Source organism: Lissotriton vulgaris, chromosome 1_2 (genome assembly GCF_964263255.1).
Source record: "Lissotriton vulgaris chromosome 1_2, aLisVul1.2, whole genome shotgun sequence".
Taxonomy (NCBI): Eukaryota; Metazoa; Chordata; class Amphibia; order Caudata; family Salamandridae; genus Lissotriton; species Lissotriton vulgaris.
Window position 1 is genome coordinate 100,615,193 of NC_141686.1, and position 16,918 is coordinate 100,632,110.

At 42.8% G+C, this 16,918-nt stretch overlaps 9 non-coding genes across 9 annotated transcripts; all 9 read right to left on the minus strand.

Annotated features, from left to right (window-relative positions):
- Positions 1-933: 933 nt before the first annotated feature.
- Positions 934-1,233, minus strand: LOC147734177 (signal recognition particle RNA). The gene has a single exon (XR_015308165.1).
- Positions 1,234-2,830: 1,597 nt separating this feature from the next.
- Positions 2,831-3,130, minus strand: LOC147734178 (signal recognition particle RNA). The gene has a single exon (XR_015307936.1).
- Positions 3,131-4,728: 1,598 nt separating this feature from the next.
- LOC147734179 (signal recognition particle RNA) lies at positions 4,729-5,028 on the minus strand. Its single transcript, XR_015308007.1, has one exon.
- Positions 5,029-6,626: 1,598 nt separating this feature from the next.
- Positions 6,627-6,926, minus strand: LOC147734180 (signal recognition particle RNA). The gene has a single exon (XR_015307810.1).
- Positions 6,927-8,524: 1,598 nt separating this feature from the next.
- LOC147734181 (signal recognition particle RNA) lies at positions 8,525-8,824 on the minus strand. The gene has a single exon (XR_015307722.1).
- Positions 8,825-10,421: 1,597 nt separating this feature from the next.
- Positions 10,422-10,721, minus strand: LOC147734182 (signal recognition particle RNA). The gene has a single exon (XR_015307690.1).
- Positions 10,722-12,319: 1,598 nt separating this feature from the next.
- On the minus strand, positions 12,320-12,619 carry LOC147734183 (signal recognition particle RNA). Its single transcript, XR_015307819.1, has one exon.
- A 1,598-nt stretch (positions 12,620-14,217) lies between these two features.
- Positions 14,218-14,517, minus strand: LOC147734184 (signal recognition particle RNA). Its single transcript, XR_015307822.1, has one exon.
- A 1,598-nt stretch (positions 14,518-16,115) lies between these two features.
- LOC147734185 (signal recognition particle RNA) lies at positions 16,116-16,415 on the minus strand. The gene has a single exon (XR_015307823.1).
- Positions 16,416-16,918: the final 503 nt, after the last annotated feature.

Sequence of the window (16,918 nt, forward strand, 5' to 3'; positions counted from 1 at the left end):
GAAAGCTTGCCTGATTCTGCAAAAGGATGAGATTACGCTTTTGGGTTAGAAGTGGTTGCGGGCTACTGCATACTAAGAAACCATTTATTGAGGTCCGGTTGGATTACTCGATCTTCTCCCACCTCAAAATCAGCTGCTAATTCAGTGTTCTATACCAATGAGCTATTTTTGTCCTCCCTGCCCCTTCCAGCGAATGGGTCCCCCTGACTAACAAAAGTGATTCAAACAGATTTGTATACCTTTTCATAGGAGACTTCATGACGTATTTTATACTGTGCCAATGCAAGGTAGATTCAGTAATGATCTGGACAGCCCCATACTGGAGAACTGCAGCGCCTGTCAACCTGATCCCTTCTGCTGGTATTGTTAAACAACATCAAGATTTAAAAGTATTAAACCGCAAGAGTTGGCTGGAGTAAGGCCGAAGGCTCCAATGTTTGGGAGTTGCACAGTTCTCAGTCTTTTCATGTTTCTCTCAAAGAGCGAAGGGCCCTCTTATTTCTCCTTCTCATTCATATATGGAATTGAATGAGGGCTAATCAAAAAATGAATTAGAGCTGGACGTAGGAATGCAGCAGAAGACCCAGCAAATGCATTTCAAAGTTGCTCTTCTAAGGATACTTTTGTACTTGACAGATCAATTTAATCCTACAGGTGCTCTAAAATGAAGAATGCATTTCAGTCATTCTTGCAGAAAATCACACAGCCATCTATTCTAGGCTGCACAGAGTTTTCCGTCCTCTCCACCTGCTAGCTTGTTGCAATATGTGTCAATTCTGGAGAATTGTCTGCTATGCTAGAATGCCCGGCCCTATTCAAATGTTCATTGTACTTCCTGCAAAAATATCAAAAGAAAAACAAAGATTTGGTTTTGGAAAAATAATTCATTACCATCTTGTAAAAATCAAAACGTTCACATTTGATTCAAAAAAAGAGAGGCTAGGTCTCACTATTTTGCTCAAGCTGTGTTACACCTACTGCTCTCAGGTGCTGTCCTGCTACCGATGGGCATGGAAGCTTTGGCCTGCTCTGTTTCCAGCCTGGGTTGGTGCACCTCTCAATACACAACCTGAAATTCTAGAGCTCCCTCTAGAACACCATATTGATACCCAACGTAGCATGGACACCTGATCAACACAGCTGAGTGCAGCCCAGAACCCCTGAGCTCAAGCAATCCACAAGCCTCAGCCTCCCAAGTAGCTAGGACAACAGGCACACGCCACCATGCCCGGCAAACACAGCACATGTCCTAATGATGAAATGCATTGCTTAAGTAAGGATAATGATAAAGTACGGTGTAATGAATTGATGGTATGCCAACCGTATTTCAAGAAAATCTATTTCACTATCCTGCAAAGAAAGGAAAATAATGTCTTATCAAGAAGCAGTGTGAATATGGGAAGGGCCTTTAAAAAGATGTGGAGTTTCCTAAAGGAAAAGAAGAGGGTTGAACTGATTTAAGGGAGAGAGGAAGTAGGGTCAGAAAGTTTGTGAAGGGGATGTGAATACAATATAGATACTAGTATTTAGTGAGTGAGAGATAGGTAGAGGGAGAGAGGAGAAAGAAAGTGAGGGAGAAGAGCCAACTCAGGGCTGAGTTTCTCATTATCTGCCAGTGACTCCGTGTAGAACCTTACAGGCACAATTCAGGCTCTTCTGTAGCCATCCATCCCTTCTTGTTATGCCGAGCCAGCCAATGTTGAGAAAAGCAGCAAGGGTCACAATGATGGAAGACATCTGCCACATTGGAAGTTATAAAGTGGTATGCAGTGAGAGGGCTAGAAGAGTTATTATAAAGAATGAATATGCGTCATTCTGTTCTCTAGCCTCAACAGCTTCAAGAGAGTAACTCTTGCTGGCCAAGAAGACCAATGTCAGTTCAGCTTGAGCAGGTGAAAGCTTGCCTGATTCTGCAAAAGGATGAGATTACGCTTTTGGGTTAGAAGTGGTTGCGGGCTACTGCATACTAAGAAACCGTTTATTGAGGTCCGGTTGGATTACTCGATCTTCTCCCACCTCAAAATCAGCTGCTAATTCAGTGTTCTATACCAATGAGCTATTTTTGTCCTCCCTGCCCCTTCCAGCGAATGGGTCCCCCTGACTAACAAAAGTGATTCAAACAGATTTGTATACATTTTCATAGGAGACTTCATGACGTATTTTATACTGTGCCAATGCAAGGTAGATTGAGTAATGATCTGGACAGCCCCATACTGGAGAACTGCAGCGCCTGTCAACCTGATCCCTTCTGCTGGTATTGTTAAACAACATCAAGATTTAAAAGTATTAAACCGCAAGAGTTGGCTGGAGTAAGGCCGAAGGCTCCAATGTTTGGGAGTTGCACAGTTCTCAGTCTTTTCATGTTTCTCTCAAAGAGCGAAGGGCCCTCTTATTTCTCCTTCTCATTCATATATGGAATTGAATGAGGGCTAATCAAAAAATGAATTAGAGCTGGACGTAGGAATGCAGCAGAAGACCCAGCAAACGCATTTCAAAGTTGCTCTTCTAAGGATACCTTTGTACTTGACAGATCAATTTAATCCTACAGGTGCTCTAAAATGAAGAATGCATTTCAGTCATCCTTGCAGAAAATCACACAGCCATCTATTCTAGGCTGCACAGAGTTTTCCGTCCTCTCCACCTGCTAGCTTGTTGTTGCAATATGTCGCAATTCTGGAGAATTGTCTGCTATGCTAGAATGCCCGGCCCAGTTCAAATGTTCATTGTACTTCCTGCAAAAATATCAAAAGAAAAACAAAGATTTGGTTTTGGAAAAATAATTCATTACCATCTTGTAAAAATCAAAACGTTCACATTTGAGTCAAAAAAAGAGAGGCTAGGTCTCACTATTTTGCTCAAGCTGTGTTACACCTACTGCTCTCAGGTGCTGTCCTGCTACCGATGGGCATGGAAGCTTTGGCCTGCTCTGTTTCCAGCCTGGGTCGGTGCACCTCTCATTACACAACCTAAAATTCTAGAGCTCCCTCTAGAACACCATATTGATACCCAACGTAGCATGGACACCTGATCAACACAGCTGAGTGCAGCCCAGAACCCCTGAGCTCAAGCAATCCACAAGCCTCAGCCTCCCAAGTAGCTAGGACAACAGGCACACGCCACCATGCCCGGCAAACACAGCACATGTCCTAATGATGAAATGCATTGCTTAAGTAAGGATAATGATAAAGTACGGTGTAATGAATTGATGGTATGCCAACCGTATTTAAAGAAAATCAATTTCACTATCCTGCAAAGAAAGAAAAATAATGTCTTATCAAGAAGCAGTGTGAATATGGGAAGGGCCTTTAAAAAAGATGTGGAGTTTCCTAAAGGAAAAGAAGAGGGTTGAACTGATTTAAGGGAGAGAGGAAGTAGGGTCAGAAAGTTTGTGAAGGGGATGTGAATACAATATAGATACTAGTATTTAGTGAGTGAGAGATAGGTAGAGGGAGAGAGGAGAAAGAAAGTGAGGGAGAAGAGCCAACTTAGGGCTGAGTTTCTCATTATCTGCCAGTGACTCCCTGTAGAACCTTACAGGCACAATTCAGGCTCTCCTGTAGCCATCCATCCCTTCTTGTTATGCCGAGCCAGCCAATGTCGAGAAAAGCAGCAAGGGTCACAATGATGGAAGACATCTGCCACATTGGAAGTTATAAAGTGGTATGGAGTGGGAGGGCTAGAAGAGTTATTATAAAGAATGAATATGCGTCATTCTGTTCTCTAGCCTCAACAGCTTCAAGAGAGTAACTCTTGCTGGCCAAGAAGACCAATGTCAGTTCAGCTTGAGCAGGTAAAAGCTTGCCTGATTCTGCAAAAGGATGAGATTACGCTTTTGGGTTAGAAGTGGTTGCGGGCTACTGCATACTAAGAAACCGTTTATTGAGGTCCGGTTGGATTACTCGATCTTCTCCCACCTCAAAATCAGCTGTTAATTCAGTGTTCTATACCAATGAGCTATTTTTGTCCTCCCTGCCCCTTCCAGCGAATGGGTCCCCCTGACTAACAAAAGTGATTCAAACAGATTTGTATACCTTTTCATAGGAGACTTCATGACGTATTTTATACTGTGCCAATGCAAGGTAGATTGAGTAATGATCTGGACAGCCCCATACTGGAGAACTGCAGCGCCTGTCAACCTGATCCCTTCTGCTGGTATTGTTAAACAACATCAAGATTTGAAAGTATTAAACCGCAAGAGTTGGCTGGAGTAAGGCCGAAGGCTCCAATGTTTGGGAGTTGCACAGTTCTCAGTCTTTTCATGTTTCTCTCAAAGAGCGAAGGGCCCTCTTATTTCTCCTTCTCATTCATATATGGAATTGAATGAGGGCTAATCAAAAAATGAATTAGAGCTGGACGTAGGAATGCAGCAGAAGACCCAGCAAACACATTTCAAAGTTGCTCTTCTAAGGATACCTTTGTACTTGACAGATCAATTTAATCCTACAGGTGCTCTAAAATGAAGAATGCATTTCAGTCATCCTTGCAGAAAATCACACAGCCATCTATTCTAGGCTGCACAGAGTTTTCAGTTCACTCCACCTGCTAGCTTGTTGTTGCAATATGTCGCAATTCTGGAGAATTGTCTGCTATGCTAGAATGCCCGGCCCAGTTCAAATGTTCATTATACTTCCTGCAAAAATATCAAAAGAAAAACAAAGATTTGGTTTTGGAAAAATAATTCATTACCATCTTGTAAAAATCAAAACGTTCACATTTGAGTCAAAAAAAGAGAGGCTAGGTCTCACTATTTTGCTCAAGCTGTGTTACACCTACTGCTCTCAGGTGCTGTCCTGCTACCGATGGGCATGGACATTTCGGCCTGCTCTGTTTCCAGCCTGGGTCGGTGCACCTCTCATTACACAACCTGAAATTCTAGAGCTCCCTCTAGAACACCATATTGATACCCAACGTAGCATGGACACCTGATCAACACAGCTGAGTGCAGCCCAGAACCCCTGAGCTCAAGCAATCCACAAGCCTCAGCCTCCCAAGTAGCTAGGACAACAGGCACACGCCACCATGCCCGGCAAACACAGCACATGTCCTAATGATGAAATGCATTGCTTAAGTAAGGATAATGATAAAGTATGGTGTAATGAATTGATGGTATGCCAACCGTATTTCAAGAAAATCTATTTCACTATCCTTCAAAGAAAGGAAAATAATGTCTTATCAAGAAGCAGTGTGAATATGGGAAGGGCCTTTAAAAAAGATGTGGAGTTTCCTAAAGGAAAAGAAGAGGGTTGAACTGATTTAAGGGAGAGAGGAAGTAGGGTCAGAAAGTTTGTGAAGGGGTTGTGAATACAATATAGATACTAGTATTTAGAGAGTGAGAGATAGGTAGAGGGAGAGAGGAGAAAGAAAGTGAGAGAGAAGAGCCAACTTAGGGCTGAGTTTCTCATTATCTGCCAGTGACTCCCTGTAGAACCTTACAGGCACAATTCAGGCTCTCCTGTAGCCATCCATCCCTTCTTGTTATGCCGAGCCAGCCAATGTTGAGAAAAGTAGCAAGGGTCACAATGATGGAAGACATCTGCCACATTGGAAGTTATAAAGTGGTATGCAGTGGGAGGGCTAGAAGAGTTATTATAAAGAATGAATATGCGTCATTCTGTTCTCTAGCCTCAACAGCTTCAAGAGAGTAACTCTTGCTGGCCAAGAAGACCAATGTCAGTTCAGCTTGAGCAGGTGAAAGCTTGCCTGATTCTGCAAAAGGATGAGATTACGCTTTTGGGTTAGAAGTGGTTGCGGGCTACTGCATACTAAGAAACCGTTTATTGAGGTCCGGTTGGATTACTCTATCTTCTCCCACCTCAAAATCAGCTGCTAATTCAGTGTTCTATACCAATGAGCTATTTTTGTCCTCCCTGCCCCTTCCAGCGAATGGGTCCCCCTGACTAACAAAAGTGATTCAAACAGATTTGTATACCTTTTCATAGGAGACTTCATGACGTATTTTATACTGTGCCAATGTAAGGTAGATTGAGTAATGATCTGGACAGCCCCATACTGGAGAACTGCAGCGCCTGTCAACCTGATCCCTTCTGCTGGTATTGTTAAACAACATCAAGATTTAAAAGTATTAAACCGCAAGAGTTGGCTGGAGTAAGGCCGAAGGCTCCAATGTTTGGGAGTTGCACAGTTCTCAGTCTTTTCATGTTCCTCTCAAAGAGCGAAGGGCCCTCTTATTTCTCCTTCTCATTCATATATGGAATTGAATGAGGGCTAATCAAAAAATGAATTAGAGCTGGACGTAGGAATGCAGCAGAAGACCCAGCAAACGCATTTCAAAGTTGCTCTTCTAAGGATACTTTTGTACTTGACAGATCAATTTAATCCTACAGGTGCTCTAAAATGAAGAATGCATTTCAGTCATTCTTGCAGAAAATCACACAGCCATCTATTCTAGGCTGCACAGAGTTTTCCGTCCTCTCCACCTGCTAGCTTGTTGTTGCAATATGTTGCAATTCTGGAGAATTGTCTGCTATGCTAGAATGCCCAGCCCTATTCAAATGTTCATTGTACTTCCTGCAAAAATATCAAAAGAAAAACAAAGATTTGGTTTTGGAAAAATAATTCATTACCATCTTGTAAAAATCAAAACGTTCACATTTGAGTCAAAAAAAGAGAGGCTAGGTCTCACTATTTTGCTCAAGCTGTGTTACACCTACTGCTCTCAGGTGCTGTCCTGCTACCGATGGGCATGGAAGCTTTGGCCTGCTCTGTTTCCAGCCTGGGTCGGTGCACCTCTCATTACACAACCTGAAATTCTAGAGCTCCCTCTAGAACACCATATTGATACCCAACGTAGCATGGACACCTGATCAACACAGCTGAGTGCAGCCCAGAACCCCTGAGCTCAAGCAATCCACAAGCCTCAGCCTCCCAAGTAGCTAGGACAACAGGCACACGCCACCATGCCCGGCAAACACAGCACATGTCCTAATGATGAAATGCATTGCTTAAGAAAGGATAATGATAAAGTACGGTGTAATGAATTGATGGTATGCCAACCGTATTTCAAGAAAATCTATTTCACTATCCTTCAAAGAAAGGAAAATAATGTCTTATCAAGAAGCAGTGTGAATATGGGAAGGGCCTTTAAAAAAGATGTGGAGTTTCCTAAAGGAAAAGAAGAGGGTTGAACTGATTTAAGGGAGAGAGGAAATAGGGTCAGAAAGTTTGTGAAGGGGATGTGAATACAATATAGATACTAGTATTTAGTGAGTGAGAGATAGGTAGAGGGAGAGAGGAGAAAGAAAGTGAGAGAGAAGAGCCAACTTAGGGCTGAGTTTCTCATTATCTGCCAGTGACTCCCTGTAGAACCTTACAGGCACAATTCAGGCTCTCCTGTAGCCATCCATCCCTTCTTGTTATGCCGAGCCAGGCAATGTTGAGAAAAGTAGCAAGGGTCACAATGATGGAAGACATCTGCAACATTGGAAGTTATTAAGTGGTATGGAGTGGGAGGGCTAGAAGAGTTATTATAAAGAATGAATACGCGTCATTCTGTTCTCTAGCCTCAACAGCTTCAAGAGAGGAACTCTTGCTGGCCGAGAAGACCAATGTCAGTTCAGCTTGAGCAGGTGAAAGCTTGCCTGATTCTGCAAAAGGATGAGATTACGCTTTTGGGTTAGAAGTGGTTGCGGGCTACTGCATAATAAGAAACCATTTATTGAGGTCCGGTTGGATTACTCGATCTTCTCCCACCTCAAAATCAGCTGCTAATTCAGTGTTCTATACCAATGAGCTATTTTTGTCCTCCCTGCCCCTTCCAGCGAATGGGTCCCCCTGACTAACAAAAGTGATTCAAACAGATTTGTATACCTTTTCATAGGAGACTTCATGACGTATTTTATACTGTGCCAATGCAAGGTAGATTCAGTAATGATCTGGACAGCCCCATACTGGAGAACTGCAGCGCCTGTCAACCTGATCCCTTCTGCTGGTATTGTTAAACAACATCAAGATTTAAAAGTATTAAACCGCAAGAGTTGGCTGGAGTAAGGCCGAAGGCTCCAATGTTTGGGAGTTGCACAGTTCTCAGTCTTTTCATGTTTCTCTCAAAGAGCGAAGGGCCCTCTTATTTCTCCTTCTCATTCATATATGGAATTGAATGAGGGCTAATCAAAAAATGAATTAGAGCTGGACGTAGGAATGCAGCAGAAGACCCAGCAAATGCATTTCAAAGTTGCTCTTCTAAGGATACTTTTGTACTTGACAGATCAATTTAATCCTACAGGTGCTCTAAAATGAAGAATGCATTTCAGTCATTCTTGCAGAAAATCACACAGCCATCTATTCTAGGCTGCACAGAGTTTTCCGTCCTCTCCACCTGCTAGCTTGTTGTTGCAATATGTGTCAATTCTGGAGAATTGTCTGCTATGCTAGAATGCCCGGCCCTATTCAAATGTTCATTGTACTTCCTGCAAAAATATCAAAAGAAAAACAAAGATTTGGTTTTGGAAAAATAATTCATTACCATCTTGTAAAAATCAAAACGTTCACATTTGATTCAAAAAAAGAGAGGCTAGGTCTCACTATTTTGCTCAAGCTGTGTTACACCTACTGCTCTCAGGTGCTATCCTGCTACCGATGGGCATGGAAGCTTTGGCCTGCTCTGTTTCCAGCCTGGGTCGGTGCACCTCTCTTTACACAACCTGAAATTCTAGAGCTCCCTCTAGAACACCATATTGATACCCAACGTAGCATGGACACCTGATCAACACAGCTGAGTGCAGCCCAGAACCCCTGAGCTCAAGCAATCCACAAGCCTCAGCCTCCCAAGTAGCTAGGACAACAGGCACACGCCACCATGCCCGGCAAACACAGCACATGTCCTAATGATGAAATGCATTGCTTAAGTAAGGATAATGATAAAGTACGGTGTAATGAATTGATGGTATGCCAACCGTATTTCAAGAAAATCTATTTCACTATCCTGCAAAGAAAGGAAAATAATGTCTTATCAAGAAGCAGTGTGAATATGGGAAGGGCCTTTAAAAAGATGTGGAGTTTCCTAAAGGAAAAGAAGAGGGTTGAACTGATTTAAGGGAGAGAGGAAGTAGGGTCAGAAAGTTTGTGAAGGGGATGTAAATACAATATAGATACTAGTATTTAGTGAGTGAGAGATAGGTAGAGGGAGAGAGGAGAAAGAAAGTGAGGGAGAAGAGCCAACTTAGGGCTGAGTTTCTCATTATCTGCCAGTGACTCCCTGTAGAACCTTACAGGCACAATTCAGGCTCTTCTGTAGCCATCCATCCCTTCTTGTTATGCCGAGCCAGCCAATGTTGAGAAAAGCAGCAAGGGTCACAATGATGGAAGACATCTGCCACATTGGAAGTTATAAAGTGGTATGCAGTGGGAGGGCTAGAAGAGTTATTATAAAGAATGAATATGCGTCATTCTGTTCTCTAGCCTCAACAGCTTCAAGAGAGTAACTCTTGCTGGCCAAGAAGACCAATGTCAGTTCAGCTTGAGCAGGTGAAAGCTTGCCTGATTCTGCAAAAGGATGAGATTACGCTTTTGGGTTAGAAGTGGTTGCGGGCTACTGCATACTAAGAAACCGTTTATTGAGGTCCGGTTGGATTACTCGATCTTCTCCCACCTCAAAATCAGCTGCTAATTCAGTGTTCTATACCAATGAGCTATTTTTGTCCTCCCTGCCCCTTCCAGCGAATGGGTCCCCCTGACTAACAAAAGTGATTCAAACAGATTTGTATACCTTTTCATAGGAGACTTCATGACGTATTTTATACTGTGCCAATGCAAGGTAGATTGAGTAATGATCTGGACAGCCCCATACTGGAGAACTGCAGCGCCTGTCAACCTGATCCCTTCTGCTGGTATTGTTAAACAACATCAAGATTTAAAAGTATTAAACCGCAAGAGTTGGCTGGAGTAAGGCCGAAGGCTCCAATGTTTGGGAGTTGCACAGTTCTCAGTCTTTTCATGTTTCTCTCAAAGAGCGAAGGGCCCTCTTATTTCTCCTTCTCATTCATATATGGAATTGAATGAGGGCTAATCAAAAAATGAATTAGAGCTGGACGTAGGAATGCAGCAGAAGACCCAGCAAACGCATTTCAAAGTTGCTCTTCTAAGGATACCTTTGTACTTGACAGATCAATTTAATCCTACAGGTGCTCTAAAATGAAGAATGCATTTCAGTCATCCTTGCAGAAAATCACACAGCCATCTATTCTAGGCTGCACAGAGTTTTCCTTCCTCTCCACCTGCTAGCTTGTTGTTGCAATATGTCGCAATTCTGGAGAATTGTCTGCTATGCTAGAATGCCCGGCCCAGTTCAAATGTTCATTGTACTTCCTGCAAAAATATCAAAAGAAAAACAAAGATTTGGTTTTGGAAAAATAATTCATTACCATCTTGTAAAAATCAAAACGTTCACATTTGAGTCAAAAAAAGAGAGGCTAGGTCTCACTATTTTGCTCAAGCTGTGTTACACCTACTGCTCTCAGGTGCTGTCCTGCTACCGATGGGCATGGAAGCTTTGGCCTGCTGTGTTTCCAGCCTGGGTCGGTGCACCTCTCATTACACAACCTGAAATTCTAGAGCTCCCTCTAGAACACCATATTGATACCCAACGTAGCATGGACACCTGATCAACACAGCTGAGTGCAGCCCAGAACCCCTGAGCTCAAGCAATCCACAAGCCTCAGCCTCCCAAGTAGCTAGGACAACAGGCACACGCCACCATGCCATGCAAACACAGCACATGTCCTAATGATGAAATGCATTGCTTAAGTAAGGATAATGATAAAGTACGGTGTAATGAATTGATGGTATGCCAACCGTATTTAAAGAAAATCTATTTCACTATCCTGCAAAGAAAGAAAAATAATGTTTTATCAAGAAGCAGTGTGAATATGGGAAGGGCCTTTAAAAAAGATGTGGAGTTTCCTAAAGGAAAAGAAGAGGGTTGAACTGATTTAAGGGAGAGAGGAAGTAGGGTCAGAAAGTTTGTGAAGGGGATGTGAATACAATATAGATACTAGTATTTAGAGAGTGAGAGATAGGTAGAGGGAGAGAGGAGAAAGAAAGTGAGGGAGAAGAGCCAACTTAGGGCTGAGTTTCTCATTATCTGCCAGTGACTCCCTATAGAACCTTACAGGCACAATTCAGGCTCTCCTGTAGCCATTCATCCCTTCTTGTTATGCCAAGCCAGCCAATGTTGAGAAAAGCAGCAAGGGTCACAATGATGGAAGACATCTGCCACATTGGAAGTTATAAAGTGGTATGGAGTGGGAGGGCTAGAAGAGTTATTATAAAGAATGAATATGCGTCATTCTGTTCTCTAGCCTCAACAGCTTCAAGAGAGTAACTCTTGCTGGCCAAGAAGACCAATGTCAGTTCAGCTTGAGCAGGTGAAAGCTTGCCTGATTCTGCAAAAGGATGAGATTACGCTTTTGGGTTAGAAGTGGTTGCGGGCTACTGCATACTAAGAAACCGTTTATTGAGGTCCGGTTGGTTTATTCGATCTTCTCCCACCTCAAAATCAGCTGCTAATTCAGTGTTCTATACCAATGAGCTATTTTTGTCCTCCCTGCCCCTTCCAGCGAATGGGTCCCCCTGACTAACAAAAGTGATTCAAACAGATTTGTATACCTTTTCATAGGAGACTTCATGACGTATTTTATACTGTGCCAATGCAAGGTAGATTGAGTAATGATCTGGACAGCCCCATACTGGAGAACTGCAGCGCCTGTCAACCTGATCCCTTCTGCTGGTATTGTTAAACAACATCAAGATTTAAAAGTATTAAACCGCAAGAGTTGGCTGGAGTATGGCCGAAGGCTCCAATGTTTGGGAGTTGCACAGTTCTCAGTCTTTTCATGTTTCTCTCAAAGAGCGAAGGGCCCTCTTATTTCTCCTTCTCATTCATATATGGAATTGAATGAGGGCTAATCAAAAAATGAATTAGAGCTGGACGTAGGAATGCAGCAGAAGACCCAGCAAACGCATTTCAAAGTTACTCTTCTAAGGATACCTTTGTACTTGACAGATCAATTTAATCCTACAGGTGCTCTAAAATGAAGAATGCATTTCAGTCATCCTTGCAGAAAATCACACAGCCATCTATTCTAGGCTGCACAGAGTTTTCCGTCCTCTCCACCTGCTAGCTTGTTGTTGCAATATGTCGCAATTCTGGAGAATTGTCTGCTATGCTAGAATGCCCGGCCCAGTTCAAATGTTCATTGTACTTCCTGCAAAAATATCAAAAGAAAAACAAAGATTTGGTTTTGGAAAAATAATTCATTACCATCTTGTAAAAATAAAAACGTTCACATTTGAGTCAAAAAAAGAGAGGCTAGGTCTCACTATTTTGCTCAAGCTGTGTTACACCTACTGCTCTCAGGTGCTGTCCTGCTACCGATGGGCATGGAAGCTTTGGCCTGCTCTGTTTCCAGCCTGGGTCGGTGCACCTCTCATTACACAACCTGAAATTCTAGAGCTCCCTCTAGAACACCATATTGATACCCAACGTAGCATGGACACCTGATCAACACAGCTGAGTGCAGCCCAGAACCCCTGAGCTCAAGCAATCCACAAGCCTCAGCCTCCCAAGTAGCTAGGACAACAGGCACACGCCACCATGCCCGGCAAACACAGCACATGTCCTAATGATGAAATGCATTGCTTAAGTAAGGATAATGATAAAGTACGGTGTAATGAATTGATGGTATGCCAACCGTATTTAAAGAAAATCTATTTCACTATCCTGCAAAGAAAGAAAAATAATGTCTTATCAAGAAGCAGTGTGAATATGGGAAGGGCCTTTAAAAAAGATGTGGAGTTTCCTAAAGGAAAAGAAGAGGGTTGAACTGATTTAAGGGAGAGAGGAAGTAGGGTCAGAAAGTTTGTGAAGGGGATGTGAATACAATATAGATACTAGTATTTAGTGAGTGAGAGATAGGTAGAGGGAGAGAGGAGAAAGAAAGTGAGGGAGAAGAGCCAACTTAGGGCTGAGTTTCTCATTATCTGCCAGTGACTCCCTGTAGAACCTTACAGGCACAATTCAGGCTCTCCTGTAGCCATCCATCCCTTCTTGTTATGCCGAGCCAGCCAATGTCGAGAAAAGCAGCAAGGGTCACAATGATGGAAGACATCTGCCACATTGGAAGTTATAAAGTGGTATGGAGTGGGAGGGCTAGAAGAGTTATTATAAAGAATGAATATGCGTCATTCTGTTCTCTAGCCTCAACAGCTTCAAGAGAGTAACTCTTGCTGGCCAAGAAGACCAATGTCAGTTCAGCTTGAGCAGGTAAAAGCTTGCCTGATTCTGCAAAAGGATGAGATTACGCTTTTGGGTTAGAAGTGGTTGCGGGCTACTGCATACTAAGAAACCGTTTATTGAGGTCCGGTTGGATTAATCGATCTTCTCCCACCTCAAAATCAGCTGTTAATTCAGTGTTCTATACCAATGAGCTATTTTTGTCCTCCCTGCCCCTTCCAGCGAATGGGTCCCCCTGACTAACAAAAGTGATTCAAACAGATTTGTATACCTTTTCATAGGAGACTTCATGACGTATTTTATACTGTGCCAATGCAAGGTAGATTGAGTAATGATCTGGACAGCCCCATACTGGAGAACTGCAGCGCCTGTCAACCTGATCCCTTCTGCTGGTATTGTTAAACAACATCAAGATTTGAAAGTATTAAACCGCAAGAGTTGGCTGGAGTAAGGCCGAAGGCTCCAATGTTTGGGAGTTGCACAGTTCTCAGTCTTTTCATGTTTCTCTCAAAGAGCGAAGGGCCCTCTTATTTCTCCTTCTCATTCATATATGGAATTGAATGAGGGCTAATCAAAAAATGAATTAGAGCTGGACGTAGGAATGCAGCAGAAGACCCAGCAAACACATTTCAAAGTTGCTCTTCTAAGGATACCTTTGTACTTGACAGATCAATTTAATCCTACAGGTGCTCTAAAATGAAGAATGCATTTCAGTCATCCTTGCAGAAAATCACACAGCCATCTATTCTAGGCTGCACAGAGTTTTCAGTTCACTCCACCTGCTAGCTTGTTGTTGCAATATGTCGCAATTCTGGAGAATTGTCTGCTATGCTAGAATGCCCGGCCCAGTTCAAATGTTCATTGTACTTCCTGCAAAAATATCAAAAGAAAAACAAAGATTTGGTTTTGGAAAAATAATTCATTACCATCTTGTAAAAATCAAAACGTTCACATTTGAGTCAAAAAAAGAGAGGCTAGGTCTCACTATTTTGCTCAAGCTGTGTTACACCTACTGCTCTCAGGTGCTGTCCTGCTACCGATGGGCATGGAAGCTTTGGCCTGCTCTGTTTCCAGCCTGGGTCGGTGCACCTCTCATTACACAACCTGAAATTCTAGAGCTCCCTCTAGAACACCATATTGATACCCAACGTAGCATGGACACCTGATCAACACAGCTGAGTGCAGCCCAGAACCCCTGAGCTCAAGCAATCCACAAGCCTCAGCCTCCCAAGTAGCTAGGACAACAGGCACACGCCACCATGCCCGGCAAACACAGCACATGTCCTAATGATGAAATGCATTGCTTAAGTAAGGATAATGATAAAGTACGGTGTAATGAATTGATGGTATGCCAACCGTATTTCAAGAAAATCTATTTCACTATCCTGCAAAGAAAGAAAAATAATGTCTTATCAAGAAGCAGTGTGAATATGGGAAGGGCCTTTAAAAAAGATGTGGAGTTTCCTAAAGGAAAAGAAGAGGGTTGAACTGATTTAAGGGAGAGAGAAAGTAGGGTCAGAAAGTTTGTGAAGGGGTTGTGAATGCAATATAGATACTAGTATTTAGAGAGTGAGAGATAGGTAGAGGGAGAGAGGAGAAAGAAAGTGAGAGAGAAGAGCCAACTTAGGGCTGAGTTTCTCATTATCTGCCAGTGACTCCCTGTAGAACCTTACAGGCACAATTCAGGCTCTCCTGTAGCCATCCATCCCTTCTTGTTATGCCGAGCCAGCCAATGTTGAGAAAAGTAGCAAGGGTCACAATGATGGAAGACATCTGCCACATTGGAAGTTATAAAGTGGTATGCAGTGGGAGGGCTAGAAGAGTTATTATAAAGAATGAATATGCGTCATTCTGTTCTCTAGCCTCAACAGCTTCAAGAGAGTAACTCTTGCTGGCCAAGAAGACCAATGTCAGTTCAGCTTGAGCAGGTGAAAGCTTGCCTGATTCTGCAAAAGGATGAGATTACGCTTTTGGGTTAGAAGTGGTTGCGGGCTACTGCATACTAAGAAACCGTTTATTGAGGTCCGGTTGGATTACTCTATCTTCTCCCACCTCAAAATCAGCTGCTAATTCAGTGTTCTATACCAATGAGCTATTTTTGTCCTCCCTGCCCCTTCCAGCGAATGGGTCCCCCTGACTAACAAAAGTGATTCAAACAGATTTGTATACCTTTTCATAGGAGACTTCATGACGTATTTTATACTGTGCCAATGCAAGGTAGATTGAGTAATGATCTGGACAGCCCCATACTGGAGAACTGCAGCGCCTGTCAACCTGATCCCTTCTGCTGGTATTGTTAAACAACATCAAGATTTAAAAGTATTAAACCGCAAGAGTTGGCTGGAGTAAGGCCGAAGGCTCCAATGTTTGGGAGTTGCACAGTTCTCAGTCTTTTCATGTTCCTCTCAAAGAGCGAAGGGCCCTCTTATTTCTCCTTCTCATTCATATATGGAATTGAATGAGGGCTAATCAAAAAATGAATTAGAGCTGGACGTAGGAATGCAGCAGAAGACCCAGCAAATGCATTTCAAAGTTGCTTTTCTAAGGATACTTTTGTACTTGACAGATCAATTTAATCCTACAGGTGCTCTAAAATGAAGAATGCATTTCAGTCATTCTTGCAGAAAATCACACAGCCATCTATTCTAGGCTGCACAGAGTTTTCCGTCCTCTCCACCTGCTAGCTTGTTGTTGCAATATGTTGCAATTCTGGAGAATTGTCTGCTATGCTAGAATGCCCAGCCCTATTCAAATGTTCATTGTACTTCCTGCAAAAATATCAAAAGAAAAACAAAGATTTGGTTTTGGAAAAATAATTCATTACCATCTTGTAAAAATCAAAACGTTCACATTTGAGTCAAAAAAAGAGAGGCTAGGTCTCACTATTTTGCTCAAGCTGTGTTACACCTACTGCTCTCAGGTGCTGTCCTGCTACCGATGGGCATGGAAGCTTTGGCCTGCTCTGTTTCCAGCCTGGGTCGGTGCACCTCTCATTACACAACCTGAAATTCTAGAGCTCCCTCTAGAACACCATATTGATACCCAACGTAGCATGGACACCTGATCAACACAGCTGAGTGCAGCCCAGAACCCCTGAGCTCAAGCAATCCACAAGCCTCAGCCTCCCAAGTAGCTAGGACAACAGGCACACGCCACCATGCCCGGCAAACACAGCACATGTCCTAATGATGAAATGCATTGCTTAAGAAAGGATAATGATAAAGTACGGTGTAATGAATTGATGGTATGCCAACCGTATTTCAAGAAAATCTATTTCACTATCCTTCAAAGAAAGGAAAATAATGTCTTATCAAGAAGCAGTGTGAATATGGGAAGGGCCTTTAAAAAAGATGTGGAGTTTCCTAAAGGAAAAGAAGAGGGTTGAACTGATTTAAGGGAGAGAGGAAATAGGGTCAGAAAGTTTGTGAAGGGGATGTGAATACAATATAGATACTAGTATTTAGAGAGTGAGAGATAGGTAGAGGGAGAGAGGAGAAAGAAAGTGAGAGAGAAGAGCCAACTTAGGGCTGAGTTTCTCATTATCTGCCAGTGACTCCCTGTAGAACCTTACAGGCACAATTCAGGCTCTCCTGTAGCCATCCATCCCTTCTTGTTATGCCGAGCCAGCCAATGTTGAGAAAAGTAGCAAGGGTCACAATGATGGAAGAC